Source organism: Poromitra crassiceps (assembly GCF_964638095.1).
Source record: "Poromitra crassiceps genome assembly, chromosome: 8".
NCBI lineage: Eukaryota > Metazoa > Chordata > Actinopteri > Beryciformes > Melamphaidae > Poromitra > Poromitra crassiceps.
The window spans coordinates 50144540-50160754 of record NC_139629.1 but is presented as its reverse complement, the minus strand read 5'-3'; positions in this window follow the sequence as shown (position 1 = coordinate 50160754).

Sequence of the window (16215 nt, the reverse complement as noted above, 5' to 3'; positions counted from 1 at the left end):
AGTCGATGGATGCGAGCAGATCAGTAGAGGCTCGTCTGAGAGCCCTGGAAACCCCCCCCCCTTTTCCCCCACGTTCGCCGCAGCCCAGCCGGCGCAGCAGCCGATCCTGCCCCCGCCCACGCAGCAAGCCGACGTGCTCCCCACCACCGCCCAACCCGCCCAGATGAACACCCTGGCGTCCGCCATGCCCGCCATCCCATTCGGTATGCCTTTTGTTTCTCCCTGTGCCAATGTTTCTCCCAGGCTGAGGTCCCAGATTTTGAAGGGCAGAGACATTAATTTAGTTAGCATACTCCTGCCATCCCCCGAGTGCAAAAGGAAGGTCGCGGGTGACCCAGATGGCCCTGTCTATTTAAAGTCGTCCGACCCCGGCCTGCCCAAAGACCTTTCCCTATGTGACTTCCTGAACACGTTCGGCGTCTACCGCGACGTGATCTGCGAGGTGTACCCAGAGCGCCGCCACGAGCTAGATAAATATATAGCGCTAATAGTGGACCTCTACTCCAACCACGGTAAACTATTCTACCAATATCATAAAGCATTCTCCGCTAAAGCCGCCCTGATGATCACCCAGGCTAATACGCGGCTTAACTGGTCCATTATGGACATGCAGATCTTCACGTCGCTGGTTAGCGGGCGGCCGGCGAACACCTGCTACTCGTGCGGCGAACCGGGGCACTCTGCACAATTCTGCCCAAAGGCGGCCTTTCAGTCCGGCGCCGCCCCCACCCCCGCCCCCTCCTGGGCGCCCGACACCAGCGGGTCCTCCCAGGTGCATGCCCATACCCCCGACTCCCTTTGCAGATATTTCAATGAAAACGTGTGCACATATCCCAAATGTAATTTCCTGCACGCATGTAGCACCTGCGGGGACGCCCACCCCCGCTCCCGCTGCCCGCAAAGGACCCGCCCCCCACCAAACAAGAAATATTGATTTACATTGCTTTGAAAACACCACATGTACTGTAGGTGTCCCTTCTGTTTTGATTAAATAAAGCGGGTTGATTGACAATTTACCTGGTCTGTGATCCGATCATCCTATCATTAAACGCCCACTAATAACAATAGTAATAAATAGTAATAGTAATAATAGTAATAAAAACCATACATGTTAAAAGCCGACAACCTCTGGGGGGAAGATCCGGATCCGGATTCGGATTCCGGACCCCTCATCGTACAATTCGGTTCAGCACTAAGTCACCGAGGCCAAGCTGGGAACCCCTAAGCCACTAAGTCACCAACCCCTAAGCCATCCCCTAAGCCACCAAGTCACCAACCCCTAAGTCATCCCCTAAGCCACTAAGTCACCAACCCCTAAGTCATCCCCTAAGCCACTAAGTCACCAACCCTAAGTCATCCAAGTCCAGCGCCAAGTCGGGAAGTCACTAAGTCACCGAGGCCAAGTTGGGAACCCCTAAGCCACTAAGTCACCAACCCCTAAGCCACCAAGTCACCAACCCCTAAGTCATCCCCTAAGCCACTAAGTCACCAACCCCTAAGTCACCCCCTAAGCCACTAAGTCACCAACCCCTAAGTAATCCCCTAAGCCACTAAGTCACCAACCTCCCCTAAGCCACCAAGTCACCAACCCCTAAGTCATCCCCTAAGCCACTAAGTCACCAACCCCTAAGTCATCCCCTAAGCCACTAAGTCACCAACCCTAAGTCATCCAAGTCCAGCGCCAAGTCGGGAAGTCACTAAGTCACCGAGGCCAAGTTGGGAACCCCTAAGCCACTAAGTCACCAACCCCTAAGCCATCCCCTAAGCCACCAAGTCACCAACCACTAAGTCATCCCCTAAGCCACTAAGTCACCAACCCCTAAGTCATCCCCTAAGCCACTAAGTCACCAACCCCTAAGTCATCCCCTAAGTCACTAAGTCACCAACCCCTAAGTCATCCCCTAAGTCACTAAGTCACCTACCCCTAAGTCACTAAGTCACCAACCCCTAAGTCATCCTAACTCCTGGAAACAATCTACTCCCCATGGCTCGCTACATCAGGCTCAGGCCTCAGACTGGCCCCAGCGCCAAGTTGGGAAGCCACTAAGTCACCCAGGCCAAGTTGGGAACCCCTAAGTCACTAAGTCACCAACCCCTAAGTCATCCAAGTCCAGCGCCAAGTTGGGATATCACTAAGTCACCCAGGCCAAGTCGGGAACCCCTAAGTCACTAAGTCACCAACCCCTAAGTCATCCAAGTCCAGCGCCCAGTCAAGAAATCACTAAGTCACCCAGGCCAAGTTGGGAACCCCTAAGTCACTAAGTCACCAACCCCTAAGTCATCCAGCACCTCAAGCGGACGCTCCCGCTGGTCTTCATCAGCTCTCCAGCTACACCCGCCCGGAGCAGGCGGCCATACCGTGGCTTAAAGAACCCTCCTTCCTCATTCGGCGAGCATGGCAACAAACAGTGTCCCGGGCTCCGTGCCAAAATGTCTCGTTGGTGGTGGCTCCCCGAAAAGCACAGCGCCCAGTAGGCGCAGTAAATCTCCCGGATTTTTGGGGGAGAGAGAGTCGAGAGAGAGAGTCAGGGTCAGTCAGAAGGCCAAGTCGTGCGGCGCGCAAGGCCCGACCGAGCTGGGAAGCGCCAGCCGCAACGCAGCTAGCTTCACTTCGTTGGTACATCCCTGGTAAGAGGCCAAGCTATCGACGCTCGTCAACATCTACTACCACGGTGGGGTTAGCATTCAACCCAGGATCCGTGGTGGACGTGCCACTCCTACCCGGCACCAACGGAGCGGGGCCTATCGCGCTGGTGGCAGCTAGCGGAGCAGCTAACTACTACCAGATAGCTTCACTTCGTTGGTACATCCCTGGTAAGAGGCCAAGCTAACGACGCTCCTCAGCCCAGGATCCGTGGTGGACGTGCCCACTCCTGCCCGTCGTCAACAAGCGGGGCCTATCGCGCTGGTGGCAGCTAGCGGAGCAGCCGCTGGCCTTCACCGGAGGCTAAAGCTAGCCATCGTGTGTATCGTTGGTACTTCCCTGGTAAGAGGCTAACAGCTAGCGACGCTTCTCAGCTACAGCCCATAAACCCCAGGACTTAACCGGGATTGTGCACCTCATCTCCAGCATCGCTTCCCGGACAGTTACCTTGGTCTAGCAATGGCCAAACTCAACATGATTTATTTTATTTTAACTTTTATCTCCATGACTTCCCCACCCGATATGCATTCAAATGATCTGTATGTCCCTGCGCATTTGCCTAGCGATAAAACGGACACTGCCAGTCAAGGTAACTCTAACTTTACTACGGGTGGTCTGTTTAATTTACTCATAGTAGATCACATAAGATCCGTTTTTCCTCCTGTTTTACTGGTGTTAAAATCTTTTACCCTGCATGACTCTATGACTGTTGAAACATGTAAAGCTAAGGTTAAACGTCCAAAAAACGGTATTAAAAATGCCTTAACCCGATCAGCAATTCTATTACTCCTTTTAGTATCTGGTAACATCAATGTTAATCCTGGCCCAGTAGCACAGATGGAGAGCCCAACCCATCCCTCTCCCCAAATCCCCCCACCCCCAGCTGACAGTTTGTCCATGTCTTTGGACAGGCTGTGGTCGGCCCGGGGGTTGCATATTATACACCTGAATGTTAGGAGCCTTGTAAACAAAATTGATGAAATTAGGCTCCTCTTTGCGAGCAACAAGGCCCATATTATTTTGTTCTCTGAAACGTGGCTGGATAGCTCCATAAACGATTCAGAGATCGAAATTCAAAATTATACTATTATAAGGAAAGACAGAAACAGGAGAGGGGGGGGGGGTGTGCGGGTACATTCGATCAGACATTGGCTTTAATGTGAGGTCTGATCTAGAATGTGCCCATTTAGAGGCGGTTTGGCTGGACATTTTAATGCCTAAAACCAAGCCCCTTCTAGTCGGGATTTTATACCGCCCACCTTCCCAGTCAGCCTTTTACGAGTATCTGGAGGAGTCATTTTCCAACGCTATTGACCACGGTAAACGCGAAACAATTCTGATTGGAGATTTGAACACAGATATGCTCAAACATGACTCCTCTAGCTTCAAAGCCCTTAAGGCGTTTTGTAAACTTTTTAGTCTACATCAATTAATTTCCCAGTTTACTAGAGTATCCCCCACGTCAAATACCATTATTGATCTTGTGCTTACTTCTGACAAGTCCAATATATCCAACAGTGGTGTAATCGAATATGGCATAAGTGATCATTCACTCATTTATTGTACACGCAAAACTCAGAGACCAGTAATAAACTGCCACCATACGGTCAAAATTAGATCCACGAGGAACTACAATAAGGAGTCCTTAGAACACGAGCTTGGAAAATCGGACTTGTCACAGGTGCTCAATATGTCAGCGGCAGAGGATGCATGGTGCCTGTTTAAGATTAAATTTTTAGGGGTCATTAACCGGCTGGCCCCGGTCAAATCGGTCAGGTTTAAAACTAGAACTGAACCCTGGATAAATGCAGATATCATAGAAGCCATTAAGGTTAGAAATAACAGCCTGCAGAAATTTAAGATTACAAAAGATGAAGCCTCCTTCGGCCTATTTAAAAAACACCAAAATGAAGTAAATAGGCTAATCAAAAAGGCAAAATCAGAGTACTATAATGAGGTAATTGCAGAGAATAAGGATGATCCCAAAAAGCTATGGAAATCCTTAAATCAATTGGGCTATAATAATAAACTTAAAACTAGATCTCTTAACGTGAACTTAAACTCTGAAGGCACCTTAACATCTGATAAATCCCTTGTCGCTGGCATCTTCAATCGTTTCTTTACGACCATTGCGAGCACCTTGGTTAGTAAATTACCCTCCCACTCTGGACGTTATGGTAAAGACCACATTGACAGTTTTTACTCTAACTTAGGAGTTCGGCCGGGCGACTTCCAGTTTCAGGAGGTGTCAGAGGAGGTGGTGCTGTTGAAGCTCAGGGCCCTCAAGCCGTCTAAAGCTACAGGTATTGACAACATCCCGAGCAGGTTCATCCGAGATGCAGCTGATTTGATTTCACCATATAGCCTATAACTCATATAATCAATCTGTCTATTAAAGAAGGTCATGTCCCCCATGATTTCAAACAAGCCAGGGTAATCCCCCTTCATAAAAAAGGAAGTAAACTGGAACCAGGAAACTATCGCCCAGTCTCAATCCTCTCCTCCATCTCCAAGCTAATGGAAAGAGTCATTTTTGAACAAATAGACAGTTATCTTGCATCTCGGGAGCTCCTGTTTAAATTTCAGTCAGGTTTTAGAAAATCTCATTCAACTGACACCTGTTTGCTATTTCTAACCGACCACATCAGAAAGGAAGTTGACGCTGGCAAATGCTGTGGTATGGTCATGCTGGACCTACAAAAGGCATTTGACACCGTTAACCATGATATTCTTCTGTGTAAGCTCGGGGCTCTGGGCTTCGGCAGCACTTCCCTCAACTGGGTTAGGTCCTACCTGGAGGGTAGGGAGCAGGTGGTGGACGTAAATGGAACGATGTCATGTCCCCTCCCCCTGACGTGTGGGGTCCCCCAAGGAAGTATTTTAGGGCCTTTATTATTTTTAATTTATATTAACGATATGCAATCGGCCTGTGATTGCAACCTGTTCCTTTTCGCGGACGACTCCGCCCTCTTGTTCTCGCACAAGGACAAGGGGGAGATCGAAAGGAAATTGAGCAGCGAGCTTCACAGTGTTAGTGAGTGGCTCTCAGATAACAAATTATCACTTCATCTGGGGAAAACGGAGGCCATTTTATTTGGGTCAAATTTTAATTTAAAAAGGTCCCCCGAGTTTAAAATCATGGTTGGTGGCGTAGTTGTTAACACCAAGGAGGAGATTACATACCTTGGCTGCATTTTAGATAACAAACTTTCAGGAGAAAGCATGGCCGCAAAAGTGATTTCCAAAGTTAGTCAAAGAACCAAATTCCTAGCCAGAATTTCTTCTTTCATTGACAAGAGCGCCCTTGAAACCTTGGCAAATGCTCTGATTCAATGTCACTTTGACTATGCTTGCTCCTCTTGGTTCACGGGAATCACCACCAAACTCAAAAACAGGCTTCAGACCTCCCAGAATAAATTAATTCAGGTTATTCTGAAGCTTCATCCCAGAGTCCATCTCCTCCCCTCCCACTTCCATAGCCTCAGGTGGCTCAGAGTGGAGGAGAGGGTTTCCCAAATTAAATTATGCATGGTTTTTAGGATTATTAAACGGGAGGCTCCTCGTTACCTCACTGACTACTTTTGTAAAGTCAGTGAGGTACATGGCTACTCCACAAGAGGAAGCACCTCCAACATTGTTCCCCCCAAATTTAAAACCCTAAAGGGTAAATGCACCTTCTCCTACTCAGCAGCTGTTTTATGGAACAAACTCCCTGAGAGTATTAAGACACTTAACTCCAGGTTCTCTTTTAAGCTTGCCCTGAAAAAATGGCTGGTGGGCTCACAAATGTGGTCTTAAACCTTTTACTTTCCTTTTTATTTTTTTCCTTTCTTAAACCTTTTATTTTCCTTTTCTAATGTCACCTGAATAGGCGGGGTTTTTAAATCCCTAGGTAGGTTCCTCTTTTTAGTATATGAGCTGGTCTCTATCTTATTATTTATTGATTGACGCATTTTTACTAGGTATCTAATTAACTTAAAGTTTTAGAATTTTGATTTGAGTGGTAAATGATATCATCTGTTTGTATATGTTTTTGTCCTGCGCACACACGCGCTCATACCTGCATACAGATTCACTACTCTTGTCCCACACACAAGGACCACAATGGAAACAAGCCCTCGGGCTTTATTGTGTTTTATTCCTTTTGAGCAATATGTTACTGTTGAGTTTGTCCTGTACTTACCTGCTATTATTGTTTCAATAAAGTTATCAATCAAAGTAGGGGGACCAAGATCGAAGGCCCGACCGAGTTGGGAAGCGCCAGCCGCAAGTAGCCATAAGTCGTTAAAAAGGTCGAAGGCCAGAACAGTACAACCAATTACTAATGTACCAAGATCGAAGGCCCGACCGAGTTGGGAGCGCCAGCCGCAAATAGCTGTAAGTCGCTAAAAGGTCGAAGGCCAGAAAAGTACAATCAACTACCGGTGCCCGCAGATCTCAATTAACCTCCGGTAATGAGATCTTCCTTTTGGGGGATCTCCTAGCCTATGCAGATGCCCTCCTCTTGCCTCAAGAGCAGCGCCACTGGCTAATGGAGTCATGCGCCAAAGTATTTGCCATGCATGCCGATTGCTAAATAAAGTTTGTTAAAATCCTACCAACTGGCCTCTCATGATTGAAGTGAGGTCTCTAGACCATATTTCAAGCAGAAGGCCATTCGTGCATAATCTAATCCGATCACCCCTGACGTCAGTCAAGTTCTAGTATGACGTGGTCAGTCAAAGTCTTAGTATGACGTCCGTAATGACGTCAGATATGACGTCAGTTAATTCTCATATATATAGCAAGGGTTCTACGTCACCTCTCTCTCTCTGGCCGATCATAACAGCAGCTAGCTTCACGGCAGTCCATCTCCCCTGAAGCCGTCCTCCGAAGCGTTGTTTTGCCCCACCCACCTCCCCAGTCCGCCACCAACGAGTCGTGACTCCTGATCCCCCACGGGGGGGGGATCTCCTAGCCTATGCAGATGCCCTCCTCTTGCCTCAAGAGCAGCGCCACTGGCTAATGGAGTCATGCGCCAAAGTATTTGCCATGCATGCCGATTGCTAAATAAAGTTTGTTAAAATCCTACCAACTGGCCTCTCATGATTGAAATATAAAATGATTCTGTATGCAGCATTATTTGATAGAAGAAAGGCCTATTGCTGTATACTGTTCACCTTATGTAGAAGAGACAGTCTGGCTTGAGAGACTAACAGGAAGTGTGAACATAACTTTACACTTCCTGTGAGTCAGACTAGTTTGAGAAGGTAAAACCGCCGTTGTTTTGAACAGGAAGTCGTGACACAATGGGTCAAGTGGGTGGGGCTACATGGTGAATAGGCTACCCCTGAAATCTTAAAACATGTTATAATAAAGTGCCAAGGCTCTTTAACGAGCAAAGGGTGCACGAGGGATCATCAATAGCCCCCATAAGAAAAAGCTTACGTTAAACCTTTACCTTAAGTTAAATAAGTCCTGTGTATGAAATTATAATGGATCTGTTGATGGTTGGGATTTCGAGAAGCTAATTTAATGTTCCTCCATACCATGTCCCAATCAAAGTCGTGTACCAGTTCGGGTACATCCCCCCTCCAAATTCTTTCTAAAGAAAGATTTTTGTATGACATTTCAATGAAATATTGGTATAGAGAGGTCACCGCACCTTTCGATGCCTTCTTTGTGATAATCATCTCACGGAATGGATGTGAACGTAAAGGAAGTTGCTGCGCTATACCTTGTGTTTGGAGAGCAGATCTCAACTGAAAAAAAAAAAAGGGTTGTATTTGGTAAATTAAAATTGCGTTTAATATCCTGAAAGGTGTGTAACCCATTTATGTCATAGATGTCACCCAGGAGATGAACACCCCTGTTTTGCCACAGAGGAAAAAAGACCGGTTTCCCCCCAATTAGCAAATCCCTGTTATTAAAAATCGGAGTGTGAAGATGCCATTTGCAAGAAACTTTACAGAATCGTTCTGCTGAGCGCCAAGTCCGCAGAAGTTGAGTTACAATCGGGCCGAATTGCTGCTGACATTGTCTGATAGAAATATTGACAAATAATATGTCTGACAAAGACCAGGGGTGCACCAATTTTTCCTCCATTGATCGCCACGACACAGTTGCTTGTGGATCAAACCAAGTGACTAGTGGTCTGAGGTTAAAAGACCAACTATATAATTTAAAGTTAGGGACCGCTAGGCCTCCGTCTAGTCTTGCCCGTTGGATAGTTGTGGCTTTTAGGCGAGGGCGCTTCCCGTTCCAAATAAACTTGGAGATGGCTGCACGGAGTTTACTCCAGAAATTTGCAGCAGGACAAAGCGGAATCATGGAGCTAACAAAATTTAATCTAGGTAGCACATTCATTTTGACTATTGAAATGCGTGCCTGCAATGAGTTTGGCAAACTTGACCACCTCTCTAAATCACTTAGCACAGTGTTCAGCATCTCTGTGAAATTATGTTTAACAATGGCATCAAGAGAGGAAAATATTTCGATACCCAAATACCGGAAATGCTGAACAGAGGGAATATTAGCGGGCAAGATGGTAGACCTAGCAGCTGCATTCAGTGGCAGAAGGGCAGACTTCGACCAATTGATCTTGAAACCAGATAATGCACCAAATTCTTCTAGCGCTGACAAAAGATGAGGAATGGACTGTACTGGATCTTGGACAAAAACGAGGATATCATCAGCGTAAAGCGCCAAATGCTGCTGTGTATCATGAACAATAATAGGTTTGATAACAGGAGACTGTCGAATCAACCAAGCCAAAGGCTCCAGCGAAATCGCGAAGAGCCCCGGGCTCAAGGGGCAACCTTGCCGAGAAGATCTAGATACCTGGAACAAGGCAGAGCAGATTTTACCAGTGAGAACCATAGCTGAGGTGTTTGAATAAAGGACCTTTATCAATCGTATAAAACCCTCTCCGACGCCCATCACTTTCAACACCGACCACAGAAAGGGCCACTCAAGACGATCAAAAGCCTTCATCGCGTCAAGGGACAATACAGCCGCTGGGGTTTGAGAAGCTGAAGATGCATTGATTATGTGTAGCAGTCTCCGTGTGTTGTCAGCGGCAAGCCGCGATTTAATAAAGCCTGTCTGATCACAGTGAATCAAGAAGGACATATGCGTTTGTAGGCGATATGAGAGTAATTTAGCGAAATTTTTTACATCTGCATTCAAGAGACTAAGAGGTCTATAATTACCACATTCTGTTGGGTCTTTATCTTTTTTAAGAAGTAAAGAGATTACTGCAATATTAACATCCCGAGAGAAATTACCTTTTTCTATCGAACAGCATATCATACTGAGAAAAAATGGTCCAATTATGTCCCAGAAGGTCAGATACAGCTCTGGCGGAATGCCATCAAACCCGGGCGACTTACCCTTCTTCATACTAAGAACAGCGTTTCTAAGTTCTTCAAGTGAAATCGGGCTTGCTAGCTCATTCGCAACTTCCTCACTCAGACAAGGCATATTTAGTTGAGCTAAAAATTCATTACATTTGTCCTGGTCAAAAGACACCTCGGATTTATATAGATCAGTGTAAAAACTGCGAAAAGTGTTATTAATCTCGGTGGGATCTGTAGTAATGTTACCTGCCTGTGACTTTATTGATGGGATATCAGAAAACTGATCATTCGTTCTAATTTTCATGGCTAATAGGTGGCTCGGTCTCGATCCATGGAAATAGTATCGTTGTCTAGTTCTATGAATTAAGAACTCTGAGTGCTGTTTAAGAATAACATTAATTTCTTTTTTGACTAGTTCACGTTGTAGAGCTATTTGTTCTGAATAGTTAACTGATAAAGCGGAGTCTAACCTACCAAATTCATTCTCTAATTCTCGTAATTTAGATAAGCATGCTTTACGCTGATTAGAAGCAAATAGCGTAGTATTACTCCTAATGAAACCCTTGATCGAGTCCCACAATATTCTAGTCGTCAACTGATCCCACATTAAATTCTAAAAATTCTGTAAATTTACCTATAAATTGTGTCCTAAAATCCTCTTGTTCCAACAAGGCCGTGTTAAACCGCCATCGCGGTGCACGAGATGAGACCTTACTAAAGACTATTGAGCAAAGCACTCCTTTATGATCAGAGAGGGCAATAGGAAGCAAAGCAACATCATAGATGCATTGAAATGACTTAGGAGATGCAAACACATAATCAATTCTTGAGCTCGTTTTATGTCGGCCAGAGAAAAAGGAAAAATCTTTAACTGAAGGATTGATCAAACGCCACATATCAACAAGCCCCACCGTGTTGGCCCAGGCTTTTAAGGCAGAAGATGCCAATTTCTGGTCTCTTGTTTCAGATTGACCTGTTTTGTCAACGGCTGCATTCCAGACTGTATTAAAATCCCCCCCGACTATAAATGAGTAATCAGTCAGCTCCAGCATATTTTTTGTCAAGTTGCTATAAAAGAACTTGTCAAAGGAATTTGGTGCATACACAGATAAAAGTGCCATCTTCCTGCCACTGATTTCCGCTTTAACCATGGCCATCCTGCCAGCTGTATCCGACCTCGTATCGTGAATCCTAATTTTGAGATTCCTTTTTGCTACAATGGCTACACCCCTGGTCTTTGTACAAGATGATGATGAAGCAATCACATGATAATTTTTATCGGCAAGGCGTCTAACATCATAACTCAAAAGATGTGTCTCCTGTAATAATGCAATGTCAATTTTCTTGCGGCGTAATAAACTTAAAGTACTAGTCCTTTTATGAGGGAAATTCAGCCCGCCCGTATTCCAGCTCAAGATGTTAAGCTCTGCCATACCTCAAATTGTTGGTTCCGAAAAAATGCGCAATCCGCCCGAACACAGTGCCTGTGACCATCAACAAAGGAAATGCAATCAAACAAATGATCATTAGAGTCAAATTACTGTTAACCCTTGCCCCCTGGACAAACTCAACACCTGTTGTCCTACCTATTACAAAATAAATAAAAAAAAACACACAGTTAAACACAATACACAAACATAAATGTGAACATACTACCCCTCCCCCCCCACCCATGCATCTCATCCCCAAATTATGAGAGCAATACCATAAGTAGTTTGGTGAAGGCATCTAATACACAACACCAACACTCCCTGGGGTCCCCTCTATAATATGTATATTAATAACAGGAGACTGAGTTATGGAGCATAAGGCTTTATTTTGTGTCGACTAATTTATGTCAGAAGGAATATCCGAAGTATGTTAATAATCCTAATAGTAATAATGACAACAATAATTATGGGAAGGGAAAGAAAAAAAAAAGAGAAAAAAAAAGAAAAAAAAAGGGGGGGGAAAGATTTTTCCCTTTTTTACATAGTAAAAAATATATATTTTTTCCCTTTTTTCCCCCCTCTTCCCCCTCCCTCCCCTCTTTCCCCCCTCTCCCTTCCTCCCTTCCTCTCACCTTCCCTTAAATAAAGAAAAAAAAGAAAAAGAAAAGAAAGAAAAAAACAGTTATATATATATATACACATATACCCATACATACATACGCATGTACCGTACACACATATATATATACATACATACACACATGCACACATATACCCACTTAGACTACACACATACACATACAAACATACATACCATATACATGTTAACATTCATCCCTTCTTTACCTAACCTATAGGCACTCAGAGCTAAACCAAAATAATACCATGGAGGAAAAGAAAAAGTTTTTAATATAACCACTATTAACATTACCATATTTATAAACATATACCCACACACACACGCACACGCACACACACACGCACACACACACACACACACACACAAACACACACACACACACACACACACACACACATCCACCCACACACTCCTATATATATACATTCCAGCCCCAAATACTCCAGAGCTATTCCCAACATGAGACAGTAATATTCGTTCAATGTGTCATATTTCTCTTAGCATGGACAAGGCTCATGGACAGTTCATTTATCGATGTTACTTGCCAGAGCTTGTAGCAGAGCGTCCGCTTTGCTTTGGTTCATCTGCTGTCGGTGAGTCCCTGCGCGCTGCTGCAACCACCCTCCCCTGCTGGGGCTCGCTGAATGCACCTGAGCCGGGTGCGCCTTGTTCAGATGATCGCCGGTGATGAAGCCCTTCTGGATGAGGTCTCGCCTTGCTTCGTTAGCGGTGGGGTACATCTGGATGCCATCTACGGTGAAGACTTTTAGCTTGGATGGATAAATCACATGGGATTTGACTTGCTTCTCTTTGAGCTGTTTCCTGATGGGCGCATAGGCTCCTCTCTTGCTGCAGCTTGGGGGAGAAATCCTGGTCAAAAAAGATCCGTGCATCCTGATGAGTGATTACTTTCTTCGCCCAAGCAGAGTGCAACACTTTCTGCTTCATGTCCCACTGTAGAAAACGGGCTATGATGGATCTGGGGGGAGCTCGTTCTAACACTGGCCTGCTTGCGGCCGATCTGTGAGCTTGCACAATAGTGAGACTTTCTCCGGTAATTCCCAGTTTATCTGCAAATAAAGCTTTTAAGAAGCCCACCATGTCTTCTCCTTCGCTCCCTTCTTTAACCTGGTAGATTCTGATGTTAAGCTGGCGGGATTTATTTTCCAGGTATTCCACTCTTTCTGCTAATTTTGTTTGTTGCTGCAGCAGGTGTAAGAGATTCAGTAACAATACCGTCCCGCTCCTCCACTTGATTTATTCTGATCTCGGCGGCATCCACTCTATCCGTTGTAACTTTTAAATCCAAAGCCAACGCTTTAACTTCTTTTTGTAAATTGTTAAAGTCACTTCTTATCTCAGCTCGGAATTCTTGAAAATCGGATCTAAACTCACCGATTTGGCTTGTGATGTCTGATTTTAGTTCGCTGACCATTTTCCTGATGGCTTCCTCCATTTTGTGATCCACGCTGGATTCAGCGTTTTTAGCTTTAGAGCTTTGTATCTTCGTTACAGCACCAGATCTTAAATTCCAGAGTTCACTCATGCCACGCACTAGCCAATGCCATAATTCTTGCAAGATTTACTCCTCAGAATCCATTATAATTGCAAAATTTATTCGAGGGGTTAGAGTGAGGGCTTCACAGCACCATCACCCTACATGACCCCTGCAGCTGCTATTCAATCTCTGGCCAGTTTTATGGGCTGCACAGCTGGCCTCATTGGACTAAGTTTAATGTGTGTGTTTTTTTTTTCCCCTTTCTCTTTTCTTATCCCCACTTCTTCTCTAGTCAGTATAAATATAGTCATATCAAAGATCCGTCCCACACTCCCCCCGGACCACGACCCGCTGCAGTTTGCATACCGCCCCAACAGGAGCACAGCGGATGCAGTGGCACACGTGCTCCACACCGCCCTGTCCCACCTGGAGGGGAAGGACACCTATGTGAGAATGCTGTTCGTGGACTACAGCTCAGCATTCAACACCATAGTACCCTCCAGGCTGGTAAGCAAACTCAGGGACCTGGGACTAAACACAGCGATGTGCGACTGGATCCTGGACTTCCTGACAGACCGCCGCCAGGTGGTGAGGGTGGGCAACCTCACCTCCTCCCCGCTGACCATCAGCATAGGAGCACCCCAGGGGTGCGTCTCCAGCCCCTTCTGGTACGACCTCTACACCCACGACTGCGTGGCGACTCAAACTTCAAACACCATCGTGAAGTTTGCAGACGACACAGCAGTCGTGGGGCTGATCTCGGGGGGCGACGAGACGGCCTACAGAGAGGAGGTGAGGGTCCTGGAACAATGGTGCCAGGACAACCACCTCTCTCTGAACGTCTCCAAGACCAAGGAGATCATTGTGGACTACAGGAGAGGGGGGGGCACACACCCCCCAATCACCATCAACGGCACAGTGGTGGAAAGGGTGGACAGCTTCAAGTACCTGGGAGTCAACATCCACCAGGACCTGACCTGGGCCGGCCACACCGCCACTGTTGTCAAAAAGGCCCAACAGCGAATACACGGACTCAGGCGCCTGAAGAAGTTTGGGCTAAGGAAAGAAATCCTCAGGGACTTCTACAGAGGCACCATTGAAAGCCTGCTGACTGGCTGCTTCACCGCCTGGTACGGGAACTGTACCACCATGGACCGCAGGGCGCTACGGAGGGTGAGGCGCGCGGCCCAGCACGTAACAGGAGACGAGTTGCCAGAACTGCACGAACTGTATAACCAGCGGTGCCTCAGGAGGTCCCTGAAGATCATCAAAGACACAAACCATCCCCACAACAGCCTGTTCTCCCTGCTACCCTCAGGGAGGAGATACAGGGTTCCAAAAGCACGCACAAATCGCTTGAGGAACAGTTTCTTCCCGCAGGCCACGAGACTCCTTAACATACACAAATAGTGTAGTAGTCGTACCGTACCGTACTGCAGCTGCTACCATTATGTATGCCTAATGTTTAATTGTATGTCTAACAAGGTACATGCTATTTGCACCTGTATGTCAATTACGTCGAATTTAAAATGTCTGAACACGTCTAACGTATGCACAATGCCTAATGTTTAATTGTATGTTTAATAAGGTACATGCTACTTGCACTGTAATGTATGTCAAATATGTCGAATTAAAATGTCCAAACACGTCTAACGTATGCACATGACGTGCACCTATGTGCAATGAATATGCCACTGACTTGTCTTATCGCTATTCTGCCGCATTGCCTATTGCTGCTTAGTATTGCTTATTGATGCCTATTTCTTATTGCCTATTGCTCATTGCTTGTTGCCTATTTGTACTATGTCGTAAACGGAGTCCACAGCACAAGAATTTCACACGTGATACTTGTACCATGGAGTGACAATAAAAATCTTGAATCTTGAATCTTGAATCTTGAATCTTGAAAACACTTCACCTTTATGGTCTCGTTTGCAGGCTGGACATGATGATGACTCGGTCACTATGGTTGCCCATGGTTAAATGATTAAACTTTTTATATATATATATATATATATATATATATATATATATTTTTTTTTTTTTTTTTTTAATTATCTATATAGCCTATATATTTGCGTCCTCTCTAGCCTAAATCAATTCTTCATCTCTGTGATCATATTTGTAGGCTGGACACATACTGCTGGACTTGCTATTGTGGTCAGCTACAGCTAAATGTCAGTATTAATACTCAGTTAGATGCTAGCCTCTGTGGTCAGGCCTGCTGCCCTTGTGAGGTAGGGACATTTTCTTTTGTTTTGTTTTTGATTTTTATATTCATCTTTTTTTTCTTTTCTTTTTTTTCATTTTCTCCATTTACTTGAGGGGACAACATATTGAACTATGAACATTGCGTTTGGGGTGGTGATAAGGGCACAAGCTACCATGCTGATATTGTGGTCAGTCATAATTGGGACTGTTTGGTGACTGTTATGTTTGTGTGGTACCCTGTCTTTGGGCGTCAGGGTTGGGGAGGGAGGTTGTTGTGGTTATTGTTGTCTTTGTTGTCGCTGTTTGCTTGTTTTTTGTTTTGTTTTGTTTTGTTAGTAACAGGGTCTCATAGAAGTTGTATACTCTCAGCCAGCATTTTCATTATTGAACTATTTTGCTCACACTGTTCTCTCTATGTCAGACTCATTTAAATTTGTTACATTGAACGTTCAAGG